This window comes from Triticum urartu, unplaced genomic scaffold (assembly GCF_056163025.1).
Source record: "Triticum urartu cultivar PI428250 unplaced genomic scaffold, HENAU_Tu73 scaffold2, whole genome shotgun sequence".
NCBI classification, from domain to species: domain Eukaryota; kingdom Viridiplantae; phylum Streptophyta; class Magnoliopsida; order Poales; family Poaceae; genus Triticum; species Triticum urartu.
The window spans coordinates 8,287,827-8,297,083 of NW_028260368.1; the positions used below are offsets into that span (position 1 = coordinate 8,287,827).

Below are 9,257 nucleotides of genomic sequence, written 5' to 3' on the forward strand. Positions count from 1 at the left end.
TCGATAGTATGGTGTAGCGTATCTTATGCAAACGGAATTCTAAGGTTTCTTTATTTTATTATGCAATAAGAAGAATTCTTCCATTAGCGCAATTTCTAGTAAAAAATCCTGTATCCTTCCACTTAGATCAAAAGGAATTTTTCCAATAGAACTATGGAACCCCCGAGTGGTTGCGGTTGTACCTGTACTGCAGGAATAAGAAAACTCGCTATTCACTCAGTTTATTTTCCATAATAAGTTATGTAGGAGAGATGGCCGAGCGGTTCAAGGCGTAGCATTGGAACTGCTATGTAGACTTTTGTTTACCGAGGGTTCGAATCCCTCTCTTTCCGTTTTTCTTAATTCATCAACGTTAAGGATCACAATGTATCAAATCAAATAACAATTTTTTCCAGCAATAATATAATATCTTATATTATCTTATTTTGATTTAATAGAAATTAGAAATTCTCTATAGCAAATTACTGTGGTATGTAAAATACACATAGAGGAAAAAAGAAAAAAGGATCCTAATCCTAGGGTTAATCAATTTTAGCTAGTTGATGGGAAAATACAAATTAATGGTAATGGTCTTAGGGCGATTTAGTTCGGGGAAAGGGGAAGGGGAAGAAAATTCTATGAACCTTTCCTTTTTTCGTTAAGTTCAAGTCTGACGAGAGTAATATTCTACAACTAACAACTCATTTATTTTGAGACCGACCCACTTCCTATCTAGGATTTTATTTACTAGTCCTTTATATTCCAACGTGTCAATCGCCAAATGCTTTGGCAATTTCCCCGGGTCCGATGAAGCAATATAATTTTGAACCAGACCTTTTGATCTTTGGTTATCTTTCGTAGTAATAATATCTCGGGGTTTGCAACGAAAACTTGGTATATTGACTATACGACCATTAACTAAAATATGTCTATGGTTGACTAATTGGCGGGCCCCAGGAATGGTTGAAGCCATACCCAATCGAAAAAGGATATTATCCAAACGCATTTCAAGTAATTGTAGTAAAACCTGGCCTGTTGACCTTTTTGCTTTTCCAGCGATATGTACATATCTAAGTAATTGTCGTTCTGTCAGACCATAATGAAAACGCAATTTCTGTTTTTCTTGAAGACGAATACGATATTGCTCCTTTTTCCCAGAATTGAATTTTTTTTTAAGATTACTTCCGGATTTAGGTGTTTTTCTAGTGAGTCCTGGTAAAGCTCCCAGACGGCGTATTTTTTTTAAACGAGGTCCTCGATAACGGGACATGAAGACTCCTTTTTTTATTTTATTGAAATTTCATTTTACACAATTAATTTCATTGTATTTACATTACAGAATACATCGAAATTAAAACTGAATTAAACTACAGGATAAACAGAGTAAAATCAACTAAAGTACCCCAAAAAATGGAATTTCATCAAAATCTTTTTTTTTTGTATATATATTATTTATTTTATTGTTTTGTATCTAGCAAAATTGTAAGGTAAAAAACATAAAAGATCCTGGATTCTCCATTTAATTCGGAAAAAAAGAGATTCTTGTTCGTAGAACATCGATAGAGAAAAAAAAGCCGACTATCGGATTTGAACCGATGACCCTCGCATTACAAATGCGATGCTCTAACCTCTGAGCTAAGTGGGCTTACATAACGGAAATAGTGTAACAAATAGAAATAGGTATAGTATAGGAAATCCGTAAAATCTCAGATATTAGTTATTAATCTTAGCTATTAACTAGTTCTAAATTTGAAGTTATACTTATAAAAATAAAAAAATACTAAAACTTCTTAAAGATAAAGTTAGCTTGATATGCTTAACTATAGGATATTAAAAAATAAAATTATAGAATTTATTGGTATTTTCATTCGATCATTATAGACTTTATTATTTGTTAATAATTTGAGGATTAATATTTCACTAAGGGGAACATAGAGTCAGAGTAAATAAAATTGCTAATTCTGATTAGAAAAAAAGAATAAATATCAAGCGTTATAGTATAATTTTGAATACTATAAAAAAGTAAGACGGGAGGTGGGGGAGATAAAAACTTTTGGATATATTGATTCGGATTGAATTGCAAATACATCAAGGATAGAATCAATTCAATTCTGAATTGCAATAAGCAAGCGAGGTCTCTCAAATAGAGTCGAACTGAACTGCTAGACTACGTTGAGTGATGAACTCAATGATTCAAAAAAAAAACTAAGAGATGGATGAAATTACACAAGGAATCCTGGTCTCAAAGAAGAGGGAAATGGGGATATGGCGAAATCGGTAGACGCTACGGACTTGATTGTATTGAGCCTTGGTATGGAAACCTGCTAAGTGGTAACTTCCAAATTCAGAGAAACCCTGGAATTAAAAAAGGGCAATCCTGAGCCAAATCCGTGTTTTGAGAAAACAAGGGGTTCTCGAACTAGAATACAAAGGAAAAGGATAGGTGCAGAGACTCAATGGAAGCTGTTCTAACGAATCGAGTTAATTACGTTGTGTTGTTAGTGGAATTCCTTCTAGTTCTAAATTAGAGAAAGAGGGGTTTTATACCTTATACATTTAATAAACACGTATAGATACTGACATAGCAAACGATTAATCACAGAACTCATATTATATTCTAATTATAATATAGGTTCTTTATCTTTTTTAAAAATGAAATTAGAAATGATAATGATTATGAAATAAAAAACTCATATCATAATTTTTTTTTTTCATTATTGTGAATCCACTCCAATCGAATATTGAATAATCAAATTCTTCAATTAAAATTCAAAGTTTTCGAGATCTTTAAAAAAGTGGATTAATCGGACGAGGACAAAGAGAGAGTCCCATTCTACATGTCAATACTGACAACAATGAAATTTCTAGTAAAAGGAAAATCCGTCGACTTTATAAGTTGTGAGGGTTCAAGTCCCTCTATCCCCAAATCCTCTTTTATTCCCTAACTATACTATATTATTATTATTTATCCTCTTTTTTTTTTTCTTTTTATCAATGCACTTTTTTTTCTTTTTATCAATGCAATGGGTTTAAGATTCATTAGCTTTCTCATTCTACTCTTTCACAAAGGAATGCGAAGAGAACTCAATGGATCTTATCCTATTCATTGAATAGATTTCTTTTTTATTAGAGTATCGGCAAGAAATCTTGGTTATTCACTCTATTTTTAAGTTTTATTTAAGTAAACCATGCACAATGCATAGGACTACCCCCCCCATTTTCAAATTTAAAATTTGAAATACTTTAATTAATTTTTAGTCCTTTTAATTGACATAGATACAAATACTCTACTAGGATGATGCACAAGAAAAGGTCAGGATAGCTCAGTTGGTAGAGCAGAGGACTGAAAATCCTCGTGTCACCAGTTCAAATCTGGTTCCTGGCAGAGAAAAAAAAAAAAAAGATCCACCGAATAGGTATTGATCCAAATACCTCGAGATGGATTGTGATACATATTCATTAATAATATTTATTCATCTAAGTGGATAAATCTATAATATAAATATAGAGGCACTTCTTTTTCTTTTTAAAGAAGTTTTAAAATATATCTTTTCTTTATGATAAAGAAGGGGGTGAGATTCCCCTTTATTTTTTTGCGTTTCTTAATTTTGTATTCCGCTATTCCGACGAATATTTTTTTAGTCTTGCTTATCTTTATCTTATCTTATTTTCCTAGTTGTGCTAAGTAATGTGCGCGGTACAAAGTTCCTGGTAGAGAACTTCTTTGAGTCATCCTATTTTTCTGTTCATATGAAGGAAATTAATATGCGATTTTCAAAATAGGGGAATCCAAATGAAACCCTTTTTTTGCTCAGTCTATCTGGAATGCTTTTGTATAATTAGGAATTAATTATAAATAGGTATTCCGTTTCATCTAGGAAAAGAACCTAAAAATATTCCTTGACTTGAATAAAATCTGGAGTTGTGTTGTATAAGTGAGCATGAATTTCTTATCATTCAATGAGCATCTTGTATTTCATAAAAATTGGGGGTTATATAATCCTTACGTAAGGGCCAGCCTATCCAACTTTCAGGCATTAGGATACGTTTAAGGCGCGGATGATTATCATAAGAGATTCCCACCATATCATAAGATTCGCGTTCTTGAAAATCGGCACTTCTCCAAATCCAGAAGACAGACGGAATTCTAGGATTATCCTTTTGGGCAAAGACTTTTATGCAGACTTCTTCTGGATTATCTATACCATATTGTATTCTCGTAAGATGATACACGCTAGCTAAAGATCCACCGGGTGCTACATCATAAGCACATTGGGAGCGTAAATAATTGTAACCATATACATATAAAATGACAGCAATGGAATCCCAATCCCCTGCTTTTATTTGTAAAGTCTCTATTCCTCGGTGATCAAAGCCCAAAGATCTATGAACCACCTCATGTTTGACTAGCCAATTAGATAACCAACCCTGCTGCATTGTCTTCATCTCTCCCTCTTTGTATAAATATTTCACATTTCGGATGCAAGTTTGAAAGATTGCCCTGCTTTTTATTTTTCTACACAAAAGAGCCCCTCTCCTAATTCACTAATTTGTAGGAAGGTACTGAACTTTTGGATTTGAAAAAAGTTTCAGAAGATATATCTAATGTAGATGGTGATTGATAGAGCAATTCTTGCTCATAAGTTCCTGTATGAGTACTGCGCCTAACATAAAGCTTGTGACTGGTAGTAAAACATCTATTTTTATTTTGAGATAGAGTTTGATCCTCAACTATTTCTCGCGATATCTTCTTACGAAGTTTTGTTAGGGCATCTATAACTGCCTCCGGTTTAGGTGGGCAGCCCGGCAAGTAGACATCCACAGGAATTAACTTATCAACTCCCCGAACAGTACTATAGGAATCCGTACTGAACATTCCCCCTGTAATAGTACAGGCTCCCATAGCAATGACGTATTTTGGTTCAGGCATTTGCTCGTATAATCTCACTAAAGAGGGAGCCATTTTCATTGTTACCGTACCGGCTGTTAAAATTAGGTCTGCTTGCCTAGGACTTGATCTTGGTACCAATCCATAACGATCAAAGTCGAATCGTGAGCCTATTAATGAAGCAAATTCAATGAAACAACAACTGGTACCGTATAGAAGGGGCCATAAACTGGAGAGTCTTGACCAATTCGAAAGATCATTTGGTGTAGTTGAAATAACAGAATTGGAACTTGTTTGGTCAAGTAAGGGAAACTCAATCAAATTCATAACTGTCTCAATAGAATCTTTTCCTTCTTTTTTTTTGTCTAAATATTCAGTTAAGACCATTCCAAGGCTCCTTTTCGCCATGCATAAACTAAACCAACAACTAAGATAAGCACGAAAATCAAAGCTTCGATAAAAACGGATACACCCAATACGTCGAAACTCATTGCCCAAGGGTATAGAAAGACGGTTTCCACATCAAAAACAACAAAAACGAGCGCAAACATATAATAGCGTATTCGGAATTGTACCCAAGCCCCTCCCATGGGTTCTATACCCGATTCATAACTAGAAAGCTTCTCTGGTCCTTCACTAACCGGGGCTAAAAGTCCTGAAATCGAAAATGCCAAAATAGGAATAAGGCTTGCTATTATTAGAAATGTCCAAAAAATATCATATTCGTGAAGCAGAAACATAATGTACTCCCATTAATGTGGAATAGGCGGAACTTAAATTAGTCAATTCAATTCAGCATTGTCAATTTATCCAGAACTTCTCTCTTTTCCTCGGTGAAACAAGAATCTTTTTTGTTCAAACAAAAGCGCTTAGTTTAAGTTTAGCCTTTGTTTCCTCTGTGCTGCATCTTCTTTAAAGATTCATCCAATGGAATCCCAACTCCCTTTCTTTTGGATTTCCATTCTATTTAGATATGGTGTATGTAGATCTAATTCTTATATAAAGAAAACTTTCTCGTTTCACTTTGTCTCGCTTTCTCTAGAATCTCTAGAAAAAAGAATAGCTCTATCCTTTATTTAATATTTAATAATAAAATAATAAGAGACTATTAAATAAAAATGAGAATACTACTAAATTAGAACCTAATTAAGATAGTAGGACTAATCTATGCAGTATAATTAATGAGAAGTAATACTATAAAATAAAAATAAAGAACTCTATTTCAGAACTATGAGACAGAATATTCTGTTTTCTTATTTACTCTTTACTTTATTTTTTCTATTTAAAGTTGATCAATTTACATAATGTATCTATAAACAAAGTAATAAATATACTTAAAACAAAGTAGGAATTCGCAAAATGGATAAAATCATTGCAGTTATTATAGGGAAGTCTAGAGATATCCTATTTGAAGGAGGACGGGATTCAAATCAGGGAAAGGATCCTTTCTTCTATTGATTTGATAGAAATTCGTTTTTCTTTTCCTGTCTGTATGATTTTGATTTTCGATGAATGAGCCTTTGGTAATGCTTTTATCTCTATTCTATGTCGCAGGCGCCTATCCAGTCTATAAACAAATACTAATGAGAAAATGAAAACTATACTAAACTAAAGAAAACATAGGATAGAGATCCTAAAATCTAAAAAAGGGCATATTAGGGCTATACGGATTCGAACCGTAGACCTTCTCGGTAAAACAGATCAAACGGATTATTATCGAAATGATTTGAACTGTTTCAAAGACCCAACATGCATTTTTTTGCATTGGGCTCTTTCATAAACTGATTTAAAGATCAGTTAGTCCACCATAGTTTTTCTTTACGGAAAGATAATGAGATGGCTCCCTGTGCTCTGATTGATTTTTTGTATTATGATCTATCTAGGAGCAATACCAAAGTGTTTCAAAGGAGGATTACCTTGACTTAGGTCTGCCTCCGGTCTAAATTAAATCAACCTAAGTGAAATGGAGTCTCTATCGTTCCACTGCAAGAGTTAACTATGAGACTTCATACACCTTAAAGTTCATAGAACGAAAAGAAGTTTTTTGGAGGCCCTTATCCTCATTACGCCTAGCATTTAGTGGGCTGGATATTTACCTTATCAACTAGCAAATCCATAAGGGTTCTATTTGATTAGGCACCTGAATTGGCACCTGAATCGGACTGAACCGACTGTTTGTCAGGCTACTGTTCTCCTATTCTCTCGAATCTATGAAGTAAGACATTGATTTTGCAATAAGATCGATTATGTTCATTGCATAATAAGCTCCTTTGAAAAGCATTGGCGCACGTGTAAACGAGTTGCTCTACCGAACTGAGCTATAGCCCTTATCAGAGATATCTTAACATATAGATAATTTCTTGTCAAGATGAATATTTTCTAATGCCAGAGGATACCCCTTTGATCTGTATCTGTTTAGTATTTAGTTTAGTATTTAGTATATAACAGACCAATAACAGAGCGGTATTGCTTAGAAAAGGGATTCAATATATAATCGATCGAAGTAATGGGTCTTCCTTTGTGGTGATAAATTGCCTACTTAACTCAGTGGTTAGAGTATTGCTTTCATACGGCGGGAGTCATTGGTTCAAATCCAATAGTAGGTAAGTAGGTAGAAAAATTACTAGATAGCATTGGACTTACTTCGCTTCGCTATCTAATAACTTTTTCTACCCCTCTTCCCTTTTTCTTTGTATCAACTATAAACCACTGGATTGTCTTCAATTGGATGGGGGAATCCAATTGACAGCCTCGATTCGTATCCTAGCTCGTCTGAGAGCGAGCTTCGCTTCAACCAAATCTTTCGTACCCTCAGCTTTACTCAAGTTAGCTTCGGCTATTTCAAGTGCCTTTTGAGCTTCTTCCGGATCAATATCACTACCCAGTTCCGCATCATTTCCTAAAATGATGATCTCATTATTAACTATTCTCGCAAAACCGCTCCACAGAATCGCTGTTAACCATTGGTCGTTGAGGAGGCGTATTCTCAAAGGACCCATATCTACTGCTGTGTTAATGGGGGCGTGGTTTGGTAATACGCCAATTTGGCCACTATTAGTGGATAAAATGATTTCTTTCACTTCACAATCCCAAATAATTCGCTTAGGAGTCAGTACATAAAGATTTAATTTCATTTCTTCGATTTGTTCTCCTCTTCTAAGGTTATAGCTTTCGTGCTAGCTTCATCGATGTTACCCACCAAATAAAAAGCCTGTTCAGGTAGGCCGTCTAATTCTCCGGAAAGGATTAGTTGAAATCCCCTAATAGTTTCCGCAAGAGCAACATACTTTCCTGGAGAACCAGTAAAAACTTCTGCCACAAAGAACGGTTGTGATAAGAAACGCTCAATTTTTCTTGCTCTTGCTACAGTTAAACGATCCTCTTCCGATAATTCATCCAAGCCAAGAATTGCGATAATGTCCTGAAGTTCTTTGTAACGTTGTAAAGTTTCCTTAACTCTTTGCGCAGTTTCATAATGTTCGTTGCCAACGATCCGAGGCTGTAACATAGTCGAGGTTGAATCTAAAGGATCTACTCGTGGATAAATACCCTTGGAAGCTAATCCTCTGGAAAGTACGGTAGTAGCATCCAAATGTGCAAATGTTGTGGCAGGGGCAGGGTCGGTCAAATCGTCTGCAGGTACATAAACTGCTTGAATCGAAGTTATAGATCCCTTTTTAGTAGAAGCAATTCTTTCTTGCAAAGAACCCATTTCTGTACTAAGAGTAGGTTGATAACCCACTGCGGAGGGCATTCTCCCTAATAAAGCGGATACCTCTGATCCTGCTTGAACAAAACGAAAGATATTATCGATAAATAAAAGCACGTCTTGCTTATTAACATCTCGGAAATATTCCGCCATAGTTAGGGCAGTTAAACCAACTCTCATACGAGCTCCCGGTGGTTCATTCATTTGGCCATAGACTAGAGCTACCTTTGATTCCTCAATATTTTTTTCATTAATTACTCCGGATTCCTTCATTTCCATATAAAGATCATTTCCTTCACGAGTCCGTTCCCCTACTCCACCGAATACGGATACGCCCCCATGAGCTTTAGCAATGTTATTGATTAATTCCATGATCAGTACTGTTTTACCTACTCCAGCCCCCCCAAATAGTCCTATTTTTCCTCCACGTCGATAAGGAGCTAAAAGATCGACGACCTTAATACCTGTTTCAAAGATGGATAATTTCGTATCTAACTCGATAAAGGCAGGCGCAGATCTATGAATAGGGAACGTTGCACTACTATCTACAGGACCCAAATTGTCAACAGGCTCCCCAAGAACGTTGAAAATTCGTCCGAGAGTAGCTCCACCGACCGGAACACTGAGAGGAGCTCCCGTGTCAATCACTTCCATTCCTCTCATCAACCCGTCCGTAGCACT

General features: G+C 35.3%; 3 non-coding genes across 3 annotated transcripts; 2 read left to right on the plus strand and 1 right to left on the minus strand.

The window, feature by feature from the left end:
• Positions 1-245: 245 nt before the first annotated feature.
• Positions 246-332, plus strand: TRNAS-GGA (transfer RNA serine (anticodon GGA)). Its single transcript has one exon. It is a non-coding gene; the product is annotated as a tRNA-Ser (tRNA).
• A 1,219-nt stretch (positions 333-1,551) lies between these two features.
• On the minus strand, positions 1,552-1,624 carry TRNAT-UGU (transfer RNA threonine (anticodon UGU)). Its single transcript has one exon. It is a non-coding gene; the product is annotated as a tRNA-Thr (tRNA).
• A 1,667-nt stretch (positions 1,625-3,291) lies between these two features.
• Positions 3,292-3,364, plus strand: TRNAF-GAA (transfer RNA phenylalanine (anticodon GAA)). Its single transcript has one exon. It is a non-coding gene; the product is annotated as a tRNA-Phe (tRNA).
• Positions 3,365-9,257: the final 5,893 nt, after the last annotated feature.